This window comes from Plecotus auritus (assembly GCF_963455305.1).
Source record: "Plecotus auritus genome assembly, chromosome: 2".
Lineage (NCBI taxonomy): Eukaryota > Metazoa > Chordata > Mammalia > Chiroptera > Vespertilionidae > Plecotus > Plecotus auritus.
Window position 1 is genome coordinate 12288493 of NC_137771.1, and position 16262 is coordinate 12304754.

Consider the following 16262-nt stretch of genomic DNA (forward strand, 5'->3'; position numbering starts at 1 on the left):
AACCCAACCCCAGGGAGGTGCCTTCCTCAGGGTTGTCTGTCCTCCCGCTAGGCAGTAGCAAGGGCTGTCCTCTTCTAGGTCCAAACTAGCTTGTCCACTCCCCACCCTCTTCCTACATCGTTAACACGGGCAGCGGTGGGTGTGCTGGGATGCTTTGCTTTCCTGATCACATCCCTAAAGCCGACCACATTGTGCTTCTCTGATCAAAACCCTGCAAACAACCAGTCACTCTGTTTTCTCTTCCAGAAGCCCAATTATATCCAACTGATTTATCGCTTTTTACTTTCTAACCAAGGCTTGTTTCTCTTTCTAACCAAGCAGATAAAAATAGATCTACTTATTTTTTAAAAACACTGTGGAGAACCAAGTTGACTTCTGGGTCTGAATCAAAGTGGAGAAGATGCACTTTTTCCCAATTCCCCCTGCTGAGTACAGCTCAACACCTCGGACCTCACGGCTGAAACAAGCGCAAGCAGACCCTCAACGATGGAGAGAAGGCAGGCTGGTTACGGCCCGAAGGGATGGCGCGACGGTGAGCTCCCTGGGGTTTTTGTTTTATTTTGTTTGCCTTCTACATCTCAGACTGGGTGCTGAAGAAGCCAGCAGCCTGAAAATGCCATTGGGATATTTTAAAGCGGGAGAAAGAGAGAAAGAACTTGCTCTCCCTCGCCAAAAGGCCGGGAGAGATCAAGAACCTAGCCCACAGAAACTTTCTAAACAATAACCACCCAACCCCAGCCAAACACCGCAAGAAAAATCACAATCTTATCCCCATCTCAGGAGATGGGTCCTATGGCCCTATCTCAGCGCAACTCCTGAGGCCTATGTTGCCCCAGCCCTCCCACCAGGTCAGCTGTGCCCAGAGACAACTCCTTAGCCCTCTCTGAGCTGACTTCAGGGGTTGGCCAGAGCCAGGTTTAAAAATATAAGTGCCCATGTACCCTCGGTGCCAACTGCCCACACAGCCTGCAGGCTGTGCTACCCACTTCACAGATGCCGACGTGGCTACTGTGGGTGGCACAAAGAAAACAAGGGGGGGGGGGAGTCCAGAGAGGCCTGGGGGTGGCTAGTGAGGGGGACGGACATTCCTCAGAGCCTAGTCCACAGAACAGGGCTGTTTACACCATCTGCTCATACCCAGTTCTCTGGTCTCTGGAAAGAACCAGACCAATTCTGTGCCGACTCACAGTGGCCTAGGCTCTAGAGTCTGACAAGCCTGGAATCAAATCCTGGCTCGGGCACTGACTGGCTGTGTAAGTTTGGGCAGGTCACTTGACCACTCTGAGCCTCAGACCCTAATTGTAAATGAGGATGCTAAAATACATCCTTCACAGGGCTTTGGCAAGAACTCGGTGGGATGATGCATGGAGAGGGGCTTGGCATAGGGCCTGGCCAATCAGAGTAGTTATGTTGTCACTGCTGTTGCGATGTGGTGTGCCTGGCCTGTGTTGGGACTCAATCGGGAGCAAAGAAGGAGGGGATGTGATGTCCTGGCTCCTCCCTCCAGAAGCCCAAAGTCTAGGCACAGCTGGCACCAATGAAGCTAACAGGTGCTCATTCTCCTGTTAGACAAACAAGAACAGGGAGAGTACGTTTCTGCTCAGAGCCAAAGACTCAGAACCTACACATCTGGACTCTCTCAGCAAGGTGACAGACACAGCAGCCCTGGAGATGGGCGGGTGCCTGGAGATGAACAAACCACCCCTCCTCTGTTTTCCAGCAAGGGAAACTGAGGCCCGAGAAGGGAAGGATTTGTCCAATTCATGAAAGAGATGGGACCCAACCTAGGATTCCTGATGCCCGGGCAGTGCTGTCTCATTCCACACCACCGCCTCGCCCTCTCCATTCCTGCCCAGGTCCTGGCTGCAGCTCTCAGTTCCAGGTGGGCAGCTGAGCGGGGGGAACAGGAGCCTGGCCCGGCTCCAGAGGCTTTTGCTGGGGGCTGGGGAGGCTGCTCGGTCCCCCCAGTCCCACCAGGGCCTGCTACATCCTTGCATAACCTGCTCCCCATTACATAATCGGCTGCTGCTTCCTTCCCGAATGGGAGCTCCGGGAGCAGACTGGTGCGTGGGGAGAGACCGTGAGCTGCCTCTATATGGAAATAGGGTCATTACCAGCACTGGGCTCCAGGGCCAGCTAATGGCCTTCCCGCCATGGCCTGGAGCCTGCCAGCCTCTCCCCAGGCCCCGGGGAAGTGGAAAGGCCCAGGCAGGACTGGAGCGCCAGGCCCAGGCAGGGCACAGAGGAGAGGGAGGTCACCGTCTGCAGGGGGACTGGGGCAGACCGGTCCCTCCTGCTGCTGCTGCTCCAGCCCCCAGGCAGGCACCAGCCCCAGACGCCCAAGTCCCAGGCAAGTTCGTCAGCCCTAAAGAGTCCCCGGGGAGGGGGGGAAACCTGGAGGCAAGCGCATCTGGGGGCTATGGGTGAGGGGATCTCAGGTTGGAGCTTGAGTTGGAGCATCTTGTCACTAGCCAAGTAACCACAGACACGTGCACTCGCGTCTCGGCATCTTGGCTTCCTTATCTGAAGACGGGACGAAAAGGACTGGCCTCGGTGAGTGCTCGGCACAAAATAGGTGCCCATCTGGCAGATGAAAAACTGAGCCCAGAAGCTGATGTGACTTTAGGGTCACATGTCATCTGGAAACAGCAAAGCTATCCATATGCTAGAGAACCTGCCATGGGCGAGGCACCGGCTTGACATATACCATCTGGGCAACTCCCCCACACAGCCCTGTGAGACAGATACTATTATTCTTCCCACTGGACAGATGAAGAACCAGGCTGACAGGGGTTAAGTGACTTCCTCCAAGCATACAGTTAGGAAGTGACAGAGACGGGATTTGAACTCAGACATCTGGCCTCCGAGCGCTGCAGCAAGCAGCCAGAGAGCAGTCAGGAGGGATGCCCCACCACTTGTCACCGTCATTTAGAAATACAGTCACCCACCATCTGCCCGGTCTCTGGCCGCTGTGTGCTGTGTGACCTTGGCCGAGCCAGCTGACCTCTCTGGGCTCTCACCTCCCCACTGAAACAGGAAGCCTGATCCCTGAGCTAACAATTACCAGGGTTATTGTGAGGACGCATAAAGATAACGAGTTGGAAACTGCTTTTCAGCCGAGAAAGTACCGCACAGCTGCGATGGCTCATCACTTCCGCAGCCTTCAACTCCCCGCGACTCAGCAGGAACTGGCTAATGGACAGACACCAGGGGCCTCTCAGCATCTCTGGCTGTTCAAACAAACACCTCTCCCCTCCACTGCCCCAGCTCTGGACTGCCCTTTGGAGACAGAGGCAAAACTCCGGCCTTCTCTCCAGCGCTGGGGTGGACCAGGCTGGACTTCTGGACCACCCACCCCCTTCCTGCCTTTCTTTAAAAGGACAGTCATTTTAGTTGCATCCCCTACGTGCTTCACGGGCACCCTCACACTTAATCCTCACAATGACCTCCATGAGGATGCCAAAGCTCAGAGAGGTGAAGCCATGTGCCTGGGGTCACACAGCTGCCAACCCAGTGGAGCCAAGATTTAAACCAGTCCTCCCTGCCTGCAAAGTCCACACTATTTTTTTTAAATATATGCTTTTATTGATGTCAGAGAGGAAGGGAAAGGGTGAGAGATAGAAACATCAATGATGAGAGGATAATTCGTCGGCTGCTTCCTGCACCCCACCCCCACCCCCCACTAGGGATTAAGCCCATAATTCGGGCATGTGCCCTGATCAGGAATTGAACCCTGACCTCCTGGTTCATAGGTTGGTGCTCAACCACTAAGCCACGCAAGCCTGGCTAAAGTCTACACTCTTAACTTCCTCACCAACCCACGCTCCACGAAATGGGCGGTGCTGTGCCCATTTTTCAGAGGTAGAAGAGACGGATGCTCAGGAGGGTTAAGGCACTTGCTCAAGAAGCCAAAAAGGAGCCGGCTGCAAGCTCGGGCCTGTCTAGGCGGTGGCTTGCTCCTCCCCTGCCGCCCAGTGTCATGACCTGAAGCTCAGGTGCAGAGCCGCACAGTCCACCCTCCGGAGGAGCCCGACCAGGTGGGCGCCTTGAGCGTCGGTAGAGAAGCTAAAGCAGAGAGGGAAGGGCAAAGGAGTGCCCGGGTTCAACCAGCCAAGTCACCCCTTTCTGGACCTCAGTCTCCCCAACAGGAAGCACCAGACCCTGGGTTGGCTGGGGGGACTCCTTAAAGCCCCTCCAACTGCAGGCAGCTGTTTCCTGAGCAGAAGTCCCCAACCCTGGCCACTCACCAGAATCCCCTGGGAACTGGTTACAACCCCAAATGCTGGGCTGCACCCGAGTCAGATTTAGTAGGTAGGACTGGGAAGGGGCCTGGGAACCTATATTATCTGCATCCACTATAACCACCTTCACACCTACACCCCAAGCTTCTGTCATCAGCCATGTCCAAGCATCCCAGTTTGGGACAATTTTCCCAAGGTCACGTGGAACCCCGGCCACCCTCACAGAGTTCACACTAGGGCAGGAGGTGTACTTAGAGGCTGGTGTAAGTGTGTAAGTTGGGGGGGGGGGGGGCGTGTGACAGGTCAGAGGTGGCATCAAGGGGTCTCTAGTGTAGACCACAGTTCGGAACCAGGGGTCTAGTAGAGTTCTAGATGTTGGGTCGGGGAGGGACCTTGAGATGTCCCACCTTCTTATTTGACTAATTCTTTTTTTTTTTTTTAAATATTTTATTGATTTGTTACAGAGAGGAAGGAAGAGGGATAGAGAGTTAGAAACATCGATGGGAGAGAAACATCGATCAGCTGCCTCTTGCACACCTCCTACTGGGGATGTGCCCGCAACCAAGGTACATGCCCTTGACCGGAATCGAACCTGGGACCCTTCAGTCCGCAGGCCGACGCTCTATCCACTGAGCCAAACCGGTCAGGGCATTGACTAATTCTTCATTTAGCAAATAGTTAGTGGCAGTTGCCATGAGTCCGGCACTGTTTTAGGGGCTGGGAGTATAGCAGTGCCCATTCTCTTGAGATGCTTCATTGCCAGAGGGAAGATGGTCACGAAGCAGGCGAGACTGGCTGGGCCCTCTGCAGCCCTCCACAGCCTTCCCCACCTAAACCCCCTTAAGTATGACCCTAATCACAGACTGGGCGCTTCATCCTCATTTTACAGTTGAATCACTGAGGCCCAGAAGTCACTTCAGCAGCCTGTCTCCCTACTCCAGGCAGGCAACACCACCATGCCTCCCAACCAACCCTCTGTGTGTCTGCCTCTGAGCAGAACCTTCCCTGTTGCCATGGCAACCCCTCTGGGGAGGCCTGCCCTACTTTGCATCCCTGGCAGAGAGCAGGAGGCCTCACCCCACCCCTTAAGACAGAGAGATGGGGTTTATCCCACCATGGAGAGAACGGGTCCCACTGGGGAAAGAACTGGGCTCCTTCATTCAGACAGTCAATCAACATCTAGTGGCATCAAAAATGCACCAGGGACCAAGCCGGGCCCTGCGAGAGGAGAAGAAATAAGTCGTGGTCCCGCCCTTATAGAGCACACCACCTGCAGAGGGAGGCTGACAACGAACCAGCACAGCGTGTCCGTCAAGGCCAGAACGGCAGTGATGAGGGCAATAGCAGCTAAGTGCTAGGTGCCGTGCTAGCCCTTTTCATGGGGGCCGGGGGGCGGGGATCATCTTCATTCTACAGATGAGGAAAGTGAGGCTCAGAGAGGTTAAGAAACTTGCCCAAGGCCACACAGCTGAGAAGCAGCAGAGCCAGAAGTAGGATGCAGGGACATCCCAAGCCACACTATAGGTGCTCAGGGAAGGGACCCCAAACTCCATCAGCCTGGTCCCCAGGAAGCCATCCATCCTCGAAAGTGATCTCAAGAAGAGGGGACGAGGATAGGAATGGGAGCACGGTGGGAGGGGAGGGGGGCAGAGGCTCAAAGAGCTACCTGACTGCCGGGAAAGACCCAGTGCTGGGAGCAGTGGCCTGGTTCTTCCCGCCCTGCCCGATGGGGCCCAACTGGGCCTTGGGACTCAGGCTTTGAGGAAGGAAATGTAATGGCAGGCTAGAGAGGTGGGCTCAGGAGCCACAGCGTGCTGGCCCCTGAAAAGCTAAACTGCTCCTGGGAGCTCCCAAGGGGCAACTTGGGGCAGGTGTGCACACACACCACCTGCCCGTCTTCACACCCGTGGGTAAAACTGCCCTGTACTCACACTCCAATGAGAAGGAAAGGCCCAGGGAAGGGGCTGGCTTAGTCCTTGCAATGCCTGCAAATACAGGCTTGTATGACCAAGTAAGTGGCGTGGTCATGAGTGTGGCTCTGGAGCCCGCTGCCTGGGTTCAAACCCCAGCCCTCCTAGGTCCTAACTGTGGGAACTCAGGCAGGTTATCTAACCTCCCTGAGCTTCAGTTTCCACATGCATGAAAAAGGGGGTGATGATACAGTTAAATGTATATCATACTGTCTTGGTAAGGGCTCAATGAGTTAACCCCTCAAGTTCCCAGTGCCTGACACAGGGGTGTAACAGTCAGCTGTTACTATCTTGGTGGCACGTGGATGCACACGGGTCTACATTTTTACATAGATAGGTACATGTGGGTGTACAAGCCTGTGCGCACGAATGCACACCCATGACAGAGTAGCACTGTCTGTGCTGGCGCACGTGTAAATCTACTGCTTGTATAGAGCTGAGTGGGCACCGCTATGAGTGGGGAAGGCAGAAGCAGAGACTGGGGACTGGACATGCACTGTGTGCCTGCTGAGATGTGTGTCTTCACATGCACACCTGGCTGTGTATATGCGGTGGGCATCGGGATGCGTGCTGCAGGCTGACACCTATCCTATCTAATAAAGAGGGGAAATGCTAATTGACCCTCACGCCATCACAAAGATGGCGGCACCCACAGCCAATAAGGAGGGAATATGCTAATTGACTGCCATGCCCTCAAAGATGGCGGTGCCCACAGCCACAGAATGGCGGCACCCAGTCCCCTCAGCCCTGCTGGGGCGGCAGGTTCCACATGCCTGCCTCCGGGTCCCCTCAGCCCCCCAGCCACCCAGGGCCGCCCGAGGCTCAGGTAACCAGGGCTGGCCAAGGCTTGTGCTGCCGGTAGTGGCAGCAGAAGAGGTGTGATGGTACATCGCCTTCCCCTGATTGCCAGGTCACCTCCTGCCCCTGAGGGCTCCCGGACTGTGAGAGGGCGCGGACCAGGCTGAGGGACCCCCCCCCCCTCCAGTGCATGAATTTTCATGCACCGGGCCTCTAGTTGATGCAGGTTGAGGTGAAGAAGGACCTGGCTGAGTTTCTCTCCCAGAACCACTGTGATGGGATGAGATCTCAGGTCTGGAAAACACAGATCAATCAGCAGGGGGAAAAGTGCTTAAGGCATACACCTCCTCCCACAGGAGTGTGGAACCACAGTTCAGGAAAGAGAAACACAGAGAAGATCAAAGTCAGGAGCCACACAGGGTGAGTCTGGTGCCAAGTGCTTTCTCGTGTTCCCAGACAGGACACTGTCCCCAAGGAGGCCATGGCCCTTTGGGAAATACTCAAAGGCCTGTCCAGGCTCCAGCCCACTCTCAACCAATTGAGGAAATGGGTTTTTCTTGGAGGAAAAAAAAGATCCCACCTATTCCACCAATGTTACTTGGAGAGAATAGGATAAAAAGAAAAGGCTGTTTAGCAAGACTTTTCTTGAGAGATTGCCCTGAAGCAGGCCTGGGGGGTGAGGGGGGGGCGCTAAGGAATAGGGAAGGAGGAGGGTGTATCTGTGCCTTAGGCTAGCGGTCGGCAAACTCATTAGTCAACAGAACCAAATATCAACAGTACAACGATTGAAATTTCTTTTGAGAGCCAAATTTTTTAAACTTAAACTTCTTCTAACGCCGCTTCTTCAAAATAGACTCGCCCAGGCAGTGGTATTTTGTGGAAGAGCCACACTCAAGGGGCCAAAGAGCCGCATGTGGCTTGCGAGCCGCAGTTTGCCGACCACTGCCTTAGGCTATCAGCAATTATTCAAGATCATAAGCCCAGGTAGCACAGAGGGAAATAGGTTCTGAAATGAGGAAGACTTCTCTTATTTATTTAGTTTTCAAAGGTGTCATCTCACAAATCCAAATCGTATACCTCTGCAGTCCAGAGAGGTTCAGTAACTTGTTCAAAATCACACAGCATGCCCTAGCCGGTTTGGCTCAGTGGATAGAGCGTCGGCCTAGGGACTGAAGGGTCCCGGGTTCGATTCCAGTCAAGGGCATGTACCTTGGTTGCAGGCACATCCCCAGTAGTGAGTGTGCAGGAGGCAGCTGATCAATGCTTCTCTCTCATCGATGTTTCTAACTCTCTATCCCTCTCCCTTCCTCTCTGTAAAAAAATCAATAAAATATAAAAAAAAAAAAAAAAAAGAGCCGAAACCGGTTTGGCTCAGTGGATAGAGCGTCGGCCTGTAGACTGAAGGGTCCCAGGTTCGATTCCGGTCAAGGGCATGTACCTTGGTTGCGGGCACATCCCCAGTGGGAGGTGTGCAGGAGGCAGCTGATCGATGTTTCTCTCTCATCGATGTTTCTAACTTTCTATCCCTCTCCCTTCCTCTCTGTAAAAAATCAATAAAATATATTTATAAAAAAAATAAAAATAAAAAAATAAATAAAAAAGATCAGCATTTCATCTGCAAAGCTAAGGCTTGACCCCTTACAGCATTTCATCTGCAAAGCTAAGGCTTGACCCCTTTTCTGATTCCACATTTCATGGCATTTTATTTACACCATGTGCTGCCCAGGTGTGATATATCACCAGTGATTCTAGTAATAAAATAGTATGGGGCCTGCTCTCAAGGAGTGAACTGTCACAAATCCGAAAAGCAGAAAATAGGGGCTCATTTGGGCAGTTTTTCATCAAAGGGTCATAGAAGAAAGGAGGCCTCAGCTGGCCTGTGTTGGTGAGGAAACATTTTGTGGAGGATGGGGGACTTTTTCATGGGCCTTAAAGGATGAGTAGGGTTTGGATAAATTGTAAGGTATCGGGGCATTCCAGGCAGGGGGACATCGGACACAACGAGGCAGAAATTAGAAGGAGCTTGGGGGCAGAGGCGGGATGGGCATGTGTTGTTCTGGATGGAAGAATGTCTGTTTGGCAGAAGGGAGATGAATGAGGTGGGGTGGACCAGGTTGCCCAGATCATAGGCAGGGGCCCAACCATGAACTTCCTACCATGTTCATTCAGCCCAAAATGGTACAGGGCATTCAGCAGGTACTTAATATCTTTCTGAATGGATGGATGGATGATGGATGGGTCAATGGGTAGACAGATGGATGATGGATGGATGAATGGGTAGATGGATGGATGGATGGATGGATGGATGATGGATGGGTCAATGGGTAGACAGATGGATGATGGATGGATGAGTGGGTAGATGGATGGATGGATGGATGGATGATGGATGGGTCAATGGGTAGATAGATGGATGATGGATGGATGAATGGGTAGATGGATGGATGGATGGATGGATGATGAATGGGTCAATGGGTAGACAGATGGATGATGGATGGATGAGTGGGTGGATGGATGGATGGATGGATGGACAAATGAACAAATGAATGATACTGTTAGAAGAGGTGAGTGTGACAGCAAGGGCTCTGGCTGGGAACTGGGAGCCTGAAGGTCTGGTCCCTGCTCTGCCACTAACCAACTATCTGAGGGATGTCTCTGGGCTTCAGTTTCCCCTTGTTTAGAGCCCAGGAGATTCTCAAAGATCATCCACGCATGACAGTCTGTGGTTTTGTAGACAGAAGCAGGGGCTCGGGCAGGAAGCCTACTCATATAGTCCCAGGGAGGAGCTGGCAGCCCTGCTGGTGAAGAACACAGCCCCTGGGGGAGCCCAGCTGGCCTTCAGCCTGCCTCTGCCACGCGTCTGCTGTCACTTCCCCTCCCAGGGCCACAGTCTCGGCAGATGCACTCCAGCATTTTAAGACCCCGAGATTTATCGGAGGGGCCAAATCTCTGGAGCAAGGAGCCCAGCCCCCCTCTTCCCACTTAGGAGATTAAAGCAGCTCGGGGAAAGCACTTATTCTCAGCCCCTGGAATTACCCTTCGCTTTCCTGGCAGATAAATGGGGCAAACAGAAGATGCCGACGCATTTAAATGGAGCAAGGCAGGCAGAAGTTATAAGATGTGAATACACTTTTTGGCTGCTTTTGAATATTCATTTGCCCAAGGGAATGTGGGGCAGCCAGATCCCCGGCCAAGAGGGAGGCTATTTGAGGTTGGGGGAAGGAGACACAAAAACAGGATTGGCAGGAATCCCTGTTCCTCGGACCAATGCCAACGGCGGTCCTCTACCAGCTAAAATGTCACAGGCTCCCAGTAAATTCTGGGAGTTGATAACACCCCATGGTTACCGTTGCCATAGCAACTGCCTCCCTGTAACTATGTATACCAGCAGATCACAACAGATAAGACAAGTCCACTGAGGTGAATGATGGGGAGCCAGCCCAGCAGGTCCCCAGAGCTCTGAAATATGCCCAGCATTCACCCAAGGCTTCTCAAACAGCCCCGAGAATTCTGAAACAGAGCCCAGAATTCCCAGAGGAACAAGCCTGGGATTCCGAAAGCTGTCCTCAAATTCCAGAATATTTTCCCCAAGGTCTAGAACAAGGTCTAGATATCCAGAGAATACCCTCCATTTCTGGAGGTCTGGGCACAGTCTCTGGGTAGCACCCCCAGACTCTAAAGCATGCCCCGAGCTAGAACACGTCCTTAAATGAGTTGATTCTTCCCAGGAACTGGTTTTCTGTTTAACTGGGAGGACTGTGTTGGAAATGGGGGTCAGGGGAATCATCACAGATGTGCCCATCACATGCCAGCCCTCTACCAAGGTGGCTCCCCGGGCCTGGCACTCCCAGTGCCCTCCGCAGTGCACCTTGTTCTCTGCAGCGAAGATGAGTCAGCACTGAGTCATCCCATTCTCTGCCAAGGCCCCTGGGTGACCAGCAGCACCTTAATCCTGGGCCTGCAGGGAGGGCCACCCCAAACTCGCAGCCTGAGGTAGGGAGCAGCTGAGTTGGGAAGCCTTGCCCTCCTGACCTGGGGTGGGGCAGGGGCAGCCCAGCCCTCCGCCACCCTTCCCGCCAACGCAGCCATCCAGACGGTGCCTGGAGAGAGCGCCGTGCCCACACGCTGGTGGGAAACCTGGGCATCTTGTTAGTCTCTCCCCGCTTCCTTTCCCACCACACACATTCACGGCCAAATAGGCTCTATTCTCAGTCCCCTCTCCCTCCTGAATCCAGTCCCTCACTCACCCCCACTGCCTGGTCTGGGGCTCCCCACCTCTGCGCTTCCTCCCCGGTCCCTGCCTCCATTTCTGCCCTCTCCGTTTTATCACCCACACGGAGGCCCCGACGACTCTACTGTCCTGCTCTGAGTTTCCGTGCCAACTCCTGTGCCACATCACAGGTCAGGACAACCACCTCACCTTAGCATCCGAGGCCTCTGACAGCTGGCGTGCCCACCACTTCCTGTTAACCCCCTGACCTCTGCCAACCTGGTGGGCTCATGGCTGTCTGGAAAAGGTCCCTCCCCCTCCCGGGACTCTGCTTCTCCTCTCTTCTTCCTCCTCAAAGGCTCTTGGCATGGTCTCTAAATCTCTAAACCAGCTTAGGGCCACTCCTCAGGATTGGCTGGAACCCGTCCCCCCCTTGCCTTCTCTGGAACCCAGCACTTCCTGGCTGTTTCAGAGTTGGCTGTGGATGGTCAGAACTGCCAGGTTTCCAAACTGGGCTTTGTGGCACCCCATGGGGAGGGGGTGGGGCATGGAGAGGGGCCTCAAAGACCGTGGAAAAGGAGGGCAGGCGGGTGGAACAGCCAGTTGGGCACACGGCGCTCCATAAGAGTTCCAACCCAGAGCAAACTCACCTCCATCTGTGTTGGACGGGCATGAATGTATTCGTGCATCCAGTCATCAGATGTTTCCTGAGGACCGTCCCTGCATTCACTGCTATGAATAGAGACAAAACTATCCTCATGAAACTTATAAGCTAGTAGGGAAAACAGATCATAACATGCCAACAAATAAAGACACAAAGAAACATCAAAAGGTACTAAGTGCTGAGGACCCAGTAGAGCAGGGCTGGGGTACAGAGGACTTGGGGTGCAGGACACCATTAGACAGGCTCAGAGGAGGCTCTCTGAGGAAGGACCATCCCAGCTGACTCCTGAAGGACAGAGGAGGGTCAGTATGCACAGATCACTCTGGGGAAAGGATATTCACACAAGAGGGAAAGCCAGTGCCAAGGTCCTGAGGCAGAAACAAGCCTGCCATCTCCACACACACACACACACACACACACACACACACACACACACACACATTCACACACACACACACACACACACACACATCAGGGGAGTGGTGACCAAGGGCCAGGGCCATTCCAGGTGAGACTCCCACAGCCTATTCCACTTTGGGAAATTGGGTTCCACTGCTTTAAAGAATTTATAAAACACTGACCTAGTCTACTCCTTCCGCTTCACAGGAGAAAAACTGACCCAGCATGTCCAGGGATTGCCTGGGGTCCAACCAAGAGGTGGTTGCAGAGCTAAGACCAACACTCAGGTCTCGGACACTGCCCCAGGCACCATCTGTCACCCCTCATGACCAGTACAGGCCGCCCGGCCTCTGCTTATCCCAGCCACCGGCTGACCTGGCTCCTGGCCCCCACCCCACCCCGCCTTCGCACAGGTGAGAAGGCGAATGAGGTAATGTCTCCAGGCCAGCCAAGCTCCAGGGAGCAAGCAGCCAGCCAAAGGAAGGCTTTATTGGATTTGTTCAATTCGCATCCAGTGGCCAAGGGCCTCCTGGCACCAGATAGCATCACAGAGGGAAAAAGGAAATGCAGACGATGAAATTAAAAGGCATTTCATTTCCAGAACCGAGGCCGACACACGCGATTCAAGAACGTGTCTCTCCCTGGTTGCTTCCCCCTCCCGTCCTCAGCTTCTGCCTGTGGTGCAGCCATGCTGGCCGGGGGGTCGCAGCTCACAGGGCGACACAGGCTCCCTGGCAGCCATCGTGGGGCACCTGGCCCAGAAATCAAGGACCTGGAAGGGCTCTGGAGAAAGGAGGACACCCAGGAGATGTCCGAGAGGTCACTGAGTCTGCCCACTGTCCGAGGGCAAGGTCTGAACTGGGTTACCTCGACTGCCAATGAGCCAGCCCACCCCTCCTGGCACATGCAGGCGCTAAGTAAATAAAGGAGCTTGGAGCCCCCGTTTCCACATGACCTCCACGTGGGGGTAGGGGCCTGGAATCCCCATTTATTTACTCCCCACTCCCCACCAGACTCACTCCAGTTTGCCCAGAGTCTGATCAGAGCGAACTGCTTGTGTGTAAATACATTGAATCGCATAATATTTTCACCACTCCCACTGCAGAGCAACACCTGATTTCCATTTGTTCCTTTCGCTCCATCAAAGCCACTAAGATATTTGTACGTAAACAGATGCTGTTTCCCCACCACGAGATCAATGTGAGCGAGTGTGTGTGTGTGAAGGAGAGAGCAATTTTGTTAAACGCATGTCCCCAAGGCCAAGGTGACCTCTCTATTGTCTGTGATGCCCTTGAGAAAGGCATGCTCTGTGGGGATTGACCATGAGGAAGCCAGACCATTTGTAGATTACTTTAGAGGAGACCATGTCACTGCTGGCTCTTTTTAATGTTTTTTCGGCAAACATCTAGTGAGCCTTTAGTGTGTTCAAGGCCATGTATTACATGTATTTTGCTCACAAGAACAAACAAAACAGGCCCACCTCCTTTCCTCTTGGAGCTTACATATCAGGGCTGAGGGATCGGATGGTTAAGGGAATCCCGCATCTGTCAAATGTCCCCGTTCAAGGGGTGCTGGTAGGTGATCAGTGTCAGCCTGCGGGAGGTGTCCGATGGTGTGTCATGGATTCTGTCTCTGGACCTTCTCAGCAAGGACCGGATGATGGAGGAATCCTGGATTCAAGAAGCCCTGGGCCTTCATGCCCAGATGCTCACAGAACGCTGACCCCTTGAACACTGACCCCTTGAACACTGACCCCTTGAACACTGACCCCTTGCCAGGCACTGGAGAAACAGCTGTGACCAGGACAGACCAAAATCTCTTTCGTGCGGCAGGGAAAGAGCGTAAGTAGAAAAACTGATGAAAAACAAATGAAGTCTGGAGACCAGATTCTACCATCCACAGAGGAGGTTGCAAACGACCTGGGTGGCTCTGGTTCCCCCGGAAAGTCTGGATCTCTGGTAGACCTCTGAGCCATACCCCAACCCCCAAATGGGTGCCCCAGGCCACCCTCTCCCTTCCTGTCCCTGAAAAACAGCTGGAGCTGGCAGAAATGAGCTGTGCAAACCCTTTCCTGTTGACACATCCACCCACCACCACATGTCATCACTCAGTCATTTGACAAACTCTTCCTCCGTGTGGTGGAGGGAGTGAGACACAGTTCAGAAGGGGTCAGATCTCAGAGTCTCTGATCAACTGTGTGGCCGCGGCTGGGCCCCTTAACCTCCCTGAACCTGTTTCTTCATCCAAAAATGGGCACAAGAGTAGAACGCACTTCAGGGTTTGGTGTAAGTGCTTGTTAAAAGATAGCTATCATAATTTTATTTATTTGTTGGTTTATATCAAGCATTTTGCTAGACACAAAAGGGCTACCAAGTTGAATAGACCAACCCTGGCATCTTGGAGGGAAGTTTAGGCGTTTAACAATGAATTGGAGTAACGGAGAGATGTACTATTGGGAACGTCTATCAGGCCACAGAGTCCCCACTCCAGGCCCCCAGCCCCACATCTCAAGACTTCAAGGGAGGCCTTGTAGGGTCCCTTCCTCCAAAGTTTAAGGACCCTGACTTTAGTTGGAGGTGGTGACCTTCCAACGAAGACTGGCATTTGAAATCCACATGCCTTGGTTAGCGAAAAACTGTTTTTCGTTTTTTAAAAACACAATAAAAATGCCATCTTCCCCAAATCCTCAAGGCGGGCTCCCGGGTCAACTCTCCTCCTCTCCCTTACATCCCTGGTCCTATGGGCACGGCTTCTGCTCTGATGCCTGTGCCCTGCCGCCAGCCCCAGGGGAGGCCTCGGGTGCCCCGGCGATGATGTGTACAGTTTGGCTGGCGCACAAGGACAGGCCGTGTCAGGGCCAGGCTGTTTGGAGGCAAACACTAAGCGTAGACAGGCCAATCTCTGAGTGGCAGCAGGCCCAGCTGGTGGCCCAGGAACTCAGCCAGCTGCCTGGGCACAGGAGGAAGTCAGGTGGAGGCACCTGCCGCTGGGGGAGTGCACAGCCAGTGGGCTGGAGCGGGGGCACCGGCTGATAGAGCAGAGATTTCTCTCACAGGCCGGCTCCGTGCCAGGCACTGTGCAAAGCAACTGCATCCATTATCTCACTCGTGGAATGGGGGACTGTTTTTCAACCCATTTTAGATGAAGTTGAGGAACTTCCCCAGGTTACACAGCTAGTGGCCACCACTTTGACCACTCCCTAGTCTGCATCCTTCATTCCATTCAGTCCTCCTTTAGTTCCTCCGGCGGCAGGCCTTGCCCTGGGCTTCTGGGACACTGAGCTGAACAAGACCCAGTGTCTGTCCCAGAGGAGCTCGCCATTGAAGGTGAACCGAGAACCGATAAGCATTCTGGTGCTCACACTGATAGAGGATGTGCACAGCTCGGACAGCAGGCAAGGAGCAGCTGACTCTGCCCTAGGCAATCCTGGGGGGCTTCCTTGAGGTGGCATCACTGGAGTAGAACCTTGAAGGACTCTCTTAAAAGACTGTCCATCCAGCAGGGACAACTTCATGAACATGTGCACCTGAGGCCAGGCTCTGTTCTAACTTCTTACTCCCAGACAAGGAACGTGGTCTTAGTCTGACGTTGGGGAGAGCCAAGGCTTTGGAGGCAGACAGGCTGGGACTAAACCCCCCTCTGCCACTTCCTAGCAGTAGGATATTAATATTCACAACAACAGTAATAATGCATGGATGGATAGATGGATGAATGAATAAATGGAGGGCTGTAGACCCAGAGCTCTTTAAATCCTCTGCCCAGAACAGACTCAGTCCCGGAGCCAGGGCTAGGGCCGGGCAGGCATTCATTCATTCACTCACTCACTCATGAGGCAGGTATTTGTTGAGCCAGGCATTGTTCTAGGTGCTGGGAATATAGAGGTGAACAAAACAAGCCAGAGTCCCTGCCCTCAAGCCCATCCACTCTAGAGAGTAGAGATAAGCTGCGATCACTCAAGGAAATGTACATATGTCCAGTCTGGA